We start from the raw sequence: 12,885 nt of genomic DNA, 5'->3' as shown, positions 1-12,885 counted from the left end.
GCTTCCACAAACACCATCACAATACACCAATGCCACCGTGTTACAGACGCAATGTCTTCACCTCTTGAGCTAAAACATAACTGCTCAGGTGCTTTCCTTGATGTAGCTCAACCCTTCGATATGACATCCGGGTTTGCTGTGGAGCTACAGAGCAACTTCTCTTCACCTACGATCCTCCTCCGATCTTACCTGACTTCTTCTTCAGCCACGGAACATCCGTGTCTATCCTGTTAAGGTTGGAGTACCACAGTTGGTCCCATCCTGTATTCCAAGTACGCCGCTGAACTACCTTCCTTTCCCGACAAATGCTCTCGCACATGATACTGCTATCCTGCCTTTTAATAAAGATCCCGCATATTTATTAAATTACACGAAATTCTTAAATTACGACTCTAATACCAAGGGAAATATGAGAAGAAGAACCCAAACTAAACGACACCTATGGGTTGTGCATTTTTCGAAGTTCGAAAAGAAAGAAGATCCAATTCCACAATAAACCTTTTAGGTCGCTGAGGAAAAAATATAGTCTTTGGTCTCCAGTGACTCGGAGGAAGGAAAAAACTGCTGACGAACAGGACGGCCAGATTCTGCAGAAGGTAAATTTAAATTTTTTGAATCCGCAGCTACAGCCGTATCAGTGTTTCCTTTGGGAATCTGGGCAATTGCACATATCGAGAGGCTTTCTAAAATCGGACGAAAACAAGTAAAAAAGTTGTTTCATTTACAGATCACTCCCCCTAATCGTGTGATAATGGCATTGTAACGAATCATTTAGTGGTGGAAAAAGACCCTATTATTACCAAAAGAGAGTTTAATAGCAAGAATTTAACCCACATCTGGAAAAAATTAAGTGCACAAATAATCCCAAAGATTGGCTTAGACAGCTGGATGATGTTCTTTTGGGGATGGGTTAGGAATAGTATACATTAAAAGAATTTTTGATTCCAGCAGGTTTGCTCTTATAGAGAACAGTTTTTTTATATAAACAACAATATGCAAAGTATAACATAAATCATGCTAGTGAGTGTTTTCCAAAAATGAATTGAATGAATTTTTTATAGACAAAATCAGCTATACAATATATTGTACTGTTTCTAGGTAGTGTATGCATACATGTATGAGCAGGAAAACCTTATACACATATTAATTAATCATTCTTTTTTTTTCGATCGAAGTCACGGTTGCTCAAGCAGTTAGAGCAGCGGCGTATTGAGCCGAAGGTCGTGGGTTCGAATCCCACTCCTGTCACTAACTTTTTCATCTCAATCAAAATCTTACATAGAAAGAATAATTAATTGAAATGAGAAATTTGGTCAATATAGACCAATAAACATAAATGGCTTATACAAATACTTAGCACCCCCCAGAATAGTTTGCTTTGCATGATGACTGAAATTTGGAGCCTTACGTTGATGAGCCATGACATCGATTTTTCTTGGCTTGAGCTCTCGTCAAATTGAACTCAACAGAGTTCCGAATAATAGCGTGACCGACGAGAATTCAATGTGAATCACTCGTTCGAAATTTCTCAAAGCACGACAGTTTTGGCAGACGCTCCTCGCCTTGGCACAGGAAGAGCTGTTTGCCCACACATAACCCATTGATTTACGGTGTTGTTATGTTGATCCATAACGTGACAATCCCTTTGATGAAATGAATATCAGTGCTTCTTTTCGTAATACTTCAAAGATGAAAATAATAAGGATGGATTTGCAAGCAAGAGGTTTAAACACAACAGTAAATAAAATAAACTAGATTATATGTAAACTGTAATGTATATTAGATAAAACAAATCACTTGTGATACATTGACAACAAGGATGAAAGTCAGTTACAACCAGGAATGGTGATTCAAAAGGAGGTCAATGGAGAACCATATGGTGATATCCAAGAATAAAAACGAAAGGTTTCCATGCTGGCGAAATACTAAGAAGAATCGAGAACAGATGTCAAAAAATAAGAAGTTCTTAAACTGTGAACATCTCAAAAACAGCAATATAATATAAATTTTGAGTTGTAGGACCAACCAAGTTGAGTTACGTAAGCAGATGGTGATGTAATAAGCGGTTTTATTTTTGATCTCTACGATTTAAAACATATTGTAATAATCCCATTTTGCTCGAAAAAACAATGTGTACTTCATTATGTGTGGTGTTTAGTGACCGTTACTTGATGATTATTTGGAGCTCGTGAGATGAGGTCTAATGTGACGTAGGGTTTTAGGAAAAACATTTTCTTTATTTCTTTACCGTTGAAAGTGCCAGTGCAACACGACACAAGAATGTCACAATTACGCAGAAAACAAACACTTTGAGCCCTGAAGATGATCTCAATAAAGATCGAAACGTTGGCACGATAAAGAAAATGTTTTTTTAAAACCTACGTCACAGTAGACCGCATCTCACAATTTCCGAATAATCATCGACTAACGGTCATTAATCACCACACATTACGAATTAAATTTTAAAAATTCAATAATCTTTCCTGTATAGAAGAAAGGCCCATGTACGATGTATGTAACCAAAGAGGGATTTCGTTCTCCAATTTGTTCACAGGAATGTTGCTTGATAGGCCAAATATGTGGGTTGAACAACGTACTATACTTGGGGAATCTTATGCAGAGTTTATGAAATTTTATTTTATGAGTGATAATATTGATACATTGATAGGCTTGAATGAAATAAAATTGAGTTATAAGCGACAAAATGTAGCCTTCTTTATAGATCTAAAGGATGCATTCCACCGTTTTATACCTGCACGTTTTGCACCTCTGTTTTATAAATTATATGAGTTAGGGGTTTCCACTAAAATAGTCCGTTGCACAAAAAATCTCTACACTGGAACCTCCGCCTCCGTGTCATAATGGACTAACCATTTGGTACTATTACAGGTGTCAAACAAGTGTGCTTGCTTGTTAAGCCCGCTACTTTTTGCGCTGTTTATTAACGATCTGCAAGGGTGTTTGGATGGTGGAGTAGGTAGATAGGAAGTAATCTGGTTAGCATAAGATAATATTACTCTCCAAAAAATGATGACTCAGAAAATTATTGCGATACCTTGAACTTGAGGTAAACCTGAGTAAGTCAAAAATTCTAGTTTTCAGGAAAGGGGGAAGACCTAAGGAGGAAAGATTTTTTTAAAAAGAAAGATACGTAAATTAGTACAAACATTTTAAAGAAAAGAAAGAGATTATATTATTTAATAATAAAATTCCGTTTTATTCCAAACTTAAAATTTTTAATGGCTTATCACGAGCGATATGTGTTACGGGGCACAAATCTGGGGTCATCGCGGCTAGGAAGTATGGAAATTAACTTTAAATATTTTATAAAGATATGCTTTGGTTTACCTACAAACACACCTAATTACATAATTTATCTAGAACCTGGGCTTTTCCCAATATTTTTGTTCACACTAACCTTAAATTTATGCTATATAAATAAATGTTTAAGTTTGTCACTTAGGAGATATCCTAAAATAGTTTTAAGAGAAATAATCAATAGAAAGCTGTTTTGGTACAATGAAGTAAATAAACTTTGTGAGAAGTTAATTGAAAATAATGGATGAATTTCAGGATAAAAAACTAACTGTGAATTTAATAGATAAAATTAAAAATTTGATGCTTATTGATTATAGACTGGGAGCTGAAAACAGTACTCGTCATCCTCTCTATAAACATTTCTGGAGAGTAAGTCAGTATGTAAGTGATAACTTGGAGAACGTGAGATGCGGTCTGGTGTGACGTAGGTTTTGGAAAATCATTTTCTCGATCGTGCCAACGTTTCGACCTTTATTGAGATCATCTTCAGGGACTGGGATTTATAAACATTGTTTTAGTTTTACAAATACATGTAGTATGTGGGAAAAAATTATGAATTTATGCAATGCTAGAAAATTTTAGATTACAAAATTTCTTTTGAATTTATACAATGCTAGAAACTTTTAGAGATCTTTCCCAGCATCAGGGTAATCTCCAGTGAGTGCTCCCTTCTCATTTGTTGGCCAAACTATTTGAGCTTCAGTTTCATTATTTGGCCTTCCAGGGAACAGTCAGGGTTGATTTCTTTTAGGAGTGACTGGTTTGATCTTCTTGCAGTCCAAGGGACTCTCAAGAGTCTTCTCCAGCACCATAGTTCAAAAGAATCTATTCTCGGGCGCTCGGCCTTCCTTATAGTCCAACTCACGCAGCCATACATGACTACTGGGAATACCATTGCTTTGACCATGAGGACACTTTCCTGGGAGATGCCTCTACTTTTTATCATGCTGTTTAGGTTCGCCATCGCTTTCCTCTCAAGGAGCAGGCGTCTTTTAATTTCATGGCTGCTGTAACAGTCTGGGGTGATCTGGGAACACAGGAACGTGAATTCTGTCACTACTTCCACGACTTCCCCTTCTATTTTCCAAGGAGTGATGGGGCCGGTTGCCATGATCTTAGTTTTTGGTGTTGAGCTTCAAGCCCACTTTTGTGCTCTCCTCTTTTACCCTGAGAAAGAGGCTATTTTCCTCTTCATTTTCTGCCATTAGAGTGGTATCGTCTGCATATCTGAGGTTGTTGATCTTTTCTCCAGCAATCTTAATTTCCGTTTGTGATTCATCCAGGCCAGCATTTCGCATGATGTACTCTGCATATATATTAATAAGCAAGGTGACAATATACATCCTTGTCGTACTCATTTTTCTATGCTGAACCAATCAGTTGTTCCATATCCGGTTCTAACTGTCGCTTCTTGACCCTTATACAGGTTTCTCAAGAGACATGTAAGGTGGTCTGGTACTCTCATCTCTTTTTTACTATGTTTAGCTAAATAAACCAAAGTCAAGTAGTCTTTAAGTACAAGTTAAATACACACCTTTAACATAAAAAATTAAAGTAAATATACTTTTTTTAAACTATTTTTCTTTATAAATCGCTTTGCTTCAATATTATGTATGTAATCAGGGTATGGTACTGGTAATGGTAGAGGTTCTAGGGTCTTGGTGTGCTTGGTCATCCTACTAACAAATAGGTATTAGTTAAAAGTTTTTAGTTTATTCTTGATTTAAAAAAGGTCGCCGGTGTTTCACCCGCGTGTGCATTTCTTAATAATCGTTTAGCGTCGGCGTGCCAGTCCCATCTTTCGCCGACCTGTCCGCCCTCTCGTTCTCCTTCTTGGCCAACGTGGCAGCAAACCCATGCACAAGAACCGGTGGTAAATTTCCTATAATATTGCGAGTCGTCTTGTTGCGTATACATTTTTCTTTGGGTGACGTTTCAGTTCAGAACTGAACAGAATGGTCATACATTTCAACAGTTTCAATTCTGCCCGGTGTCGATTTTTAATGTGGCCACTTTGCAGATTTTTGAATTAAAAGAAGGAAAAAATAATTTTCGGTTTCACAATTGAACTGTCAATACCTTAAGTACAAAATGTTAAAATAATGTTAGGATTGCATATGTATCTGGTCGCGAGTTTTCAATGTTTTAGCCTTCTCGTAAAATTTGACCTGTTACTTCAGATGAAGAAGTGATAGGTGATGATTGTTGGTCAATTTGGCTCAGTTATTTTTGCCATTTAAGCCGTAGAACAGCTAATGGTGTTACTGTCGGCGTCGGTATCTTTGTCGGTGTTCTTTGACGGTAGGAAGAGCGCGTTCCGTGTCAGAAGACCCTTTTCACTCGGTTTTAAAATATTTTGAAATTTTTTCAAAACTGGAATTTCCGTCAATGATTTGTTTTTGAAATGATTCGTTTTAAAAAACATGTACCGTATTTTGAAGATGGTAGGGTGGAGACAAAGTATAATTTTTTGACGTTTCAATTCAACTTTGACCTTATATTTTCAAGTATGCCAATAAGAACAAACGCAGATTAATTAAACAAAAAAGGAACGACATAGTGCATTTAAATAGCAATAAAATTTTCAAAAAAAGATAACATCAATGGTATAGAGTAGAAACCTAGAAGTAACAGGATACATAAAACCATCTTCAGGTTATCTAAAAGGCTAAACATTAATTATCAAGATAAATCTATCACATTCGTCAGAAAAAAATAGTACTGTCAAAATTGAAAAAATAACAAATTAGATTCAATATATCATAAATTAATTATACATGTCTAATTATATGTTTAACGAGGATTTTTGCAAAAGTTAACTTTAATGTTACAAACGAAACAGTAGTTGGTAAACTGTATGCATATGTACGTATATGTTTAAGAACCTTTCCTAGCTGTAGGTAAATATGTAAATTATCCTCATTTCAGAATGATCGTGATGAGAGATTATAAATAAAAATCTTTTTTAGTTTGTATACTCAGTGGAAGCTTGATAAACCGAAATTAAAGGGGAGAACGAAATTTACTTATACCCCTCACTCTCTCTTCTCTCACTCACTCTCTCTCTCTCTTTTACATTCAATATATCCACAACTCACTCACTTTCTTTTCCTTCTCCCTATTTTTTCTTACATTCACTTTTTCTCTTTCCTCTCTCACTCACTCTCTCTCCCTCCCTCTTTCTCTCTCTCTCTCTCTCTCTCTCTCTCTCTCTCTCGCTCTCTCTGTCAATCTTTTTTACATTCATTCATATATAATTCGCTCACTTTCTTTTCCTTGTCCCTATTATCTCTCACATTCACTCTTTCTCTTTCCTCTCACTCTCTCTCACTCTCTCTCTCTTTCTCTCCCTTCCTCTTTCTCTCTCTCTCTCTCTCACTCTCTCTCTCTCTCTNTCTCGCAACATAACTCTTTCTCTTTCCCTTTTCACTTATCTTTCTTTTTTGCCTCTTACTCATTCACCCTCTCTCTTCCTTCCCCCTATGATTTATTCTCTCTCTTTTTCTCACTCACTTACTTACTTTATCTCTCTTTCATCCACCCTCTTCTCTTTTTCTCTCTCTGTTTATGTATCTACCTCTGTCAGTATGTGTTTTCATAAACGGATTTTTCATTGCCTAATTTATATTATAATAATTTCCTATAATAATTTAACACAGGACACAAATACTGCTTAAGTTATAGATGCAGAATATTCTTATGATGATGTATACGTTCAAATAATGAGTAATCCTTAGTGAAATAATTATTTAAATAAAATAAATGTACAGCATAATTAGTTTATCTTGGCCTTTTCTTCTTTAACATTATTCCACAATTTTTAACCTCTGCTCTTAAGAAAATGGAGTAAAGGTGGGGTTGTTGGATCTATACTGAATGTTCAAAAGAGCTGTTTGTTATCCATTCGTATTTTGTAAATTCTGTCCAAACGGAACAGGTGTGAAATCTCAGACTCCGAAAAAGATCTGGGTGCACAATTTTTATCCTCGACTCGAAAAAAGAGGGGTAGGTTTCTTGGATTGCTGAAAGTGCTGGGTGGGGACGCCCACGCTACTGCCGCCAACACTCGGACTACCTCAGACTCCCACTCGGTATTCACTCCCACAAGTGATTGCCATAATTTCAGCCTCCACTTAAAAACCAAACAAGGACTTTTTTAAATAACACATTCTCTCCTCCTTTACCATTCCGGGGGGAACGGGACCATTCAGAAAGGGCCATTCAAGAATTAGACACGCTAGCCGCTATTTTATTAGATTAGGCTTTTTAATCCTTCGAAATCCCTTACCTCGGGGTTTTGACCCGCTGTTTTTCCCCTTTCATTTTTCCTCTGACATATGACCAACCTCAAGCTGAAATTGAAAGGACGAGAGATAGTGAGAGTCCTTCAGGAGGATAAGCGATCCTTTCAGATTTTTGATTGCTCCGATTCGAAAAGATAAACTCAATGGTCAAAAAATAATTCTGGTTTCTTTCGCCTCAATATTTGTCTTCAATTATTTTGTAAACATGATCGATTCATCATAATTCATAAATATAAAACGTTTACACACAGACCCCGGCACTTAAACAAATCATTCTCAGTATATAATTACAGGCTAAAGTCAGAACAGTCAAGGAAAAGTTGCCTTCAACAAGTGGCCAACCACGTGAAATATTGTCACTTTATTGTTATTTATGTTTATGAATAATACAGGGGAAAAAATATTCTGCATGACCATGGCACAAAAAAAACTATGAATAGTCGCCAAATGTATAAATTGTCCATTTACGTTTTTACTGGTCAATTGACCAAATTTCAATTAATTATTCTTTTTTATGTAAGGTCTTGGTTGAGATAAAAAGTCAGTGTCACGAGCGGGATTCGAACCCACGACCTTCGGCTAAATACGCCGCTGCTCTACCACTTGAGCTATCGTGATTTCGATCCAATCGGACACCAACTCTTCTTCTCAACCTACAAACCTTTCGAATTTTCCCTCTTTTTTGCCGTGTTGCTACTTTTTACAACAGAGTGTGTATGTCTGTGTCATTTGTTTGTTAAATTTTTGCAACGTTAAGACAACGTATAAATTGTATTGCGATTCTGCTACAGCCCTGGGCAATGTTACGACTGAGTCGCCTTCAAGGAAATTTGAAATTTCGCCTCTAAAAATTATAGACATATTTAAGAATTAATTAATTAATTTTTATCGAAGGATTTTGGTTGATATGAAATATTAGTGTCACGAGCATTAATCAATCACCATCCATAACCATCCCTAACCACTAAACAAATATGGATTGATTTAAGAATGTTTTGCTCTGATGACGACCTTAAAATAGGTCAAAAGTAGGTGGTAACTACTGAACTTGCTTTTTTCTTCAAGACCATACCTTGGTCCATACTGGTCATGAGTGAAAACGTGGTCGATATTTCTGACATTGTTAACTATTTATAACAAACTTCATATGATTATTTTTCTTGTGTAGGTCTTTAGAACCCATTTCGTTTGGGTTTAATTATTCGTTTATATTCTTTATTTATTATTTTTGCCCTGTCAGGATTATTCGTTAAAGCATTTTCTTAATTTTTCATTCAGTTCTTTCGCTATCATTTAAGTTCAGCAAGACGATATTTAAAAAAAGAAAGCAACCTTAACACGAAAATTTTCTTTTCAATTTGACAGATAAGAATCATCGATCCTAGTACGCATCCCTGGGAGGGACCACCCTTCTTTATTGTAAGAAATTTATTAGATTTGATGAACATTAATCAATCTGTGGTCAAATTTGTTAAAAACTTGGAACAATAATAACCAGCTTTCTTGCATATATCGAATATACTTTTTATGTATGTCGTCCCCTCGCCAGCCTGGAAGGATACTTACAAAAAATACAAATTTATAGAAATTATGCTTTAAAAAAATATCTCCCAGAGCATAATATACAAATTTTCTTTTTTTATTTGTTTACTTCAATATATAAATCATTAATGTGAATGATTATTCGGAGATCGTGAGATGCGGTCTAGTGTGACGTAGGTTTTAGAAAAACATTTTCTTCATCGTGCCAACGTTTCGATTTTTATTGAGATCATCTTCAGGGCTCAAAGTGTTTGTTTTCTGCGTAATTGCCATTCTTGTCTGTGGTGTTGAGATTAATGTGAATGTATAGAATAGTGATCTGGATAGCAATATAAAAATTGTTCTTTGAGTTTTTGAGGGAAGAAGAAAGGGTTTGGCAGTCTTTCCGTTGTTTTTAATTAATTTAATATAATTTTTAATGTACTTAACACAATATAAAGTTAAAAACCCAGCCTGGTGCAATGGCAACAACCCTCCAAGGCGATAATTTAACAGAAATTCCAGATATTCCGACACTGTTATGGGAAACCTTTTCAAAATAGCGTGACGGGCCGGGGATCTGAATTGTAAAGTCCGCTCGTATCCCTTTTGGCAAATTTTGACATGTTTCCATTAAAGTTCGCCTTGGTTCAGTTGAACAGGGATTAATATGTAATGGGCATTTTCTTGTCGGCGGTCGGTCAAAATTAAAGGCGGCCGAAATGTGACATCATCCGGCTATATTTAATTGCACGGGGAGGGAGATACTTGCAATAAACATTAAAAATTCATTTCAGCCCGAGAGGTCAACACGAACTGTTGAGAAACGATGTTTCTGTAATTTATTGGAAACGATATCTCGTACATAATTTCTTAACTTGGATCTCAATTTTTATTTTTTAAAGAATTTTTAGGTTCATAAAAGGACTACTAGCGTATTGCGGTGTCAGAAAAAAGAAAAAATTGTAATATTAATATTATCATAATAGAAAATTAATTGGTAACTCGATATAGTACACTAACAACTTCTGGAGTCTCTCTAGGATATCACTTAGGGCCTTTTCTTTTTTTAAAATTAATTTAAATTAACAATATCTCTGAATCTCTCCCATCCATTATAACCCTACATTTCGCAGTAATTTAAAAATATTCTTGAAAATTAATTTCTGACTACCTTCAACTTCAACTTCGCCAAAAAAATCTTAATGTAATGTGGGAGGTTTATGGGCCGACAAACATCTGAGGTCATCACCGGCCCTCTGCGTATTTTTCTTCTTTTTATCGTCTTTCACGCGTACTGACTTTCTGCTTTAATAAGTATTATATATCTACGGTAATATCTTTAAAATGCTAGCCTCTCGTTTGTATCTCAGTTTGTCAACTACAGAACAGACACAAATCACAAAATACATATATATACATCACCATCCGTTACAAACATGGAAGTCTGGTCATATTCACCCCCCAGAGTACTCGGTATCCCTCGGGGAGGGGTTGAACCCATTCTCGCTAATATTTACTTTTACTCTCCCGAAGACACACACCCCAGAGTATTCAATAGTTTTCGAGGGTATTTAACGACCCCTTCCTTTCACGCTAATAAATTACATTCATTCCACTATATTAACATAAACACAACACATCACAATAAAAACACTATACAGGGTATATCAACTGCATGTCTGTGTACAGGTCTATATTTAATTCGGAAACGATTAACTTTAGCAAAAAATGGTCTTATACAAACCCTAAGTTAATTGTGGCTAGGAATCGCATGATGGTAACAGATTTAACATAAATTTCTCATCTAGCTGGGAAATGACACTAACTTTATTATTGTAAATGAGAATCCCATATTTTTTACTATATAATTCGATTCTAGAGCTTATTTTATGCAACTTTTACTGAAACTTTTGATAGGATCGACCATTTCTGAGTTATACCCGATGGGAGACGCATGAGGGGGATGCTTTTGTAACAAGATGGCCACCTGTTTATTTGAAATCGATTAGCGTTAGCAAGTTAATTTAGGATAGGAATCGTCTCAGAATAGGGTAGGGAGCATGGGGTTGCCTTTACGCTTTGCTGATATTAATTTTTGAAAAAAAAGGACCCGTTTTTCAAAAAAGTTTTTTAATCATCTTCGAGTCAATTTTAATTCTAAAATGGCTCTCAGCTGTTATCATGTATTGTTGCATATTTGACCATTTATTAAAATTTATATTTATAATAAATGTTGATACTCAGAGCTCCCCTCGTTTCAGGAATTCTTCATTTGCCCCCGTATATGTAGAAAATTTAATTTTTTGCTTTTAATTTTGTTTTATTTGTTTTTCGTTATTATTTTTATTTTCCTTTATTTCTATCAAGATGATTGTTTTTTTGTAAGACAACCCGTCAGAAGTCCTTAATGGCTATGATTATGTCTAGCGTTTGGAATAAAGAAAGAGATGTATAATATTGTATTTGTATTTGTTAATAAAAACTTTTTTTATTATTATTATTATATGTTATGATATATCTAACATATTAAGTTTTATTTAAATTTATTTAAAATGGAATAATATAATTGACATTACATGAATTATATGAATTAACACAATAAACTTTGTGAGACGTGTAATGAACATAATGGATGTATTGCAGAATTTTAAAAAATTGTGAATTTAATAGATAAATTCACTAATTTCGTGGTCCGCTTGACCAATTAATACTTTACAATTAATTAAGGTTTTTAGTTGAGATGAAAAAAAGTTAATGGCACGAGAGGGATTCGAACCCACGACCTTCGGCTAGATACGCCGCTGCACTACCACCTGAGCTATCGTGACCTCGATCCACTCGAACATCAACTCCCCATCTCAACCCCACCTTATGTTTCCCTCCTTTTGCCATTTTTCAAATGTCGTGTAATTGGTTTAGATTCTCGACGACAATTAAAATGGCAAAAGGAGAGAAAACTCATAAGGTGGGGTTGAGATGGGGAGTTGATGTCCGAGTGGATCGAGGTCACTATAGCTCAGGTGGTAGAGCAGCGGCGTATCTAGCCGAAGGTCGTGGGTTCGAATCCCTCTCGTGCCATTAACTTTTTTCATCTCAACTAAAAACCTTAATTAATTAATAGATAAAATTTAAAATTTTATGCTTATTTATTATAGACTAAGAGCTGAAAACAGTACTCGTCATCCTCTCTGTAAACTTTTGTGTAGTGTAAGGCAATATGTAAGGACCGAAATAAATAAAAGTTTGATAAGTTTCCCAGCTAGGTAAGAAAGTTAGGTTCAATCTGTAACCACCACGCGATTCCTAGCCCAAATTAACATGGGGTTTGTGTAAGACCATTTTTCGCTAATGTTAATCGTTTCAGCAATAAATGGGTGGACTATAGATGTTGATACACCCTGTATACAGTTAAACATCCTATACCCCTGAGGAACAGCGATCTGTGCCCGCTGCCCTGCCCCTAAACTATACAGAAATGTGAGGATATGTCAAAATATTGCCTACATATTTCAAGCCTTCTACGATTAAAAAGGTGCTCGACTGTTATTCGTAAAATTAAAATATATTTATTATCGTTTTTACATTGAGAATGAGAGAGGAAACAAAGATAATTTATATTTAGAATCTTACTAATTTTTATTTAAGAAGGAAAAGAGAAGCAGAGAAATTAACAGGGCACAAAATTAAATTTCATACGCTGTATCAGACTAGCCCTAATTAGACCAGAAACTGTTGAAAA

General features: G+C 35.4%; 1 pseudogene; it reads right to left on the bottom strand.

Annotated features, from left to right (window-relative positions):
* Positions 1 to 4,006: 4,006 nt before the first annotated feature.
* LOC106674326 lies at positions 4,007 to 4,676 on the bottom strand (annotated as a pseudogene).
* Between the last annotated feature and the right edge of the window lie 8,209 nt (positions 4,677 to 12,885).

Source organism: Cimex lectularius, unplaced genomic scaffold, assembly GCF_000648675.2.
Source record: "Cimex lectularius strain Harlan isolate CLEC.00 unplaced genomic scaffold, Clec_2.1 scaffold24, whole genome shotgun sequence".
Taxonomy (NCBI): Eukaryota; Metazoa; Arthropoda; class Insecta; order Hemiptera; family Cimicidae; genus Cimex; species Cimex lectularius.
Note: the sequence above shows the minus strand (reverse complement) of the source record. Positions and strands in the feature narration are given on the sequence as shown.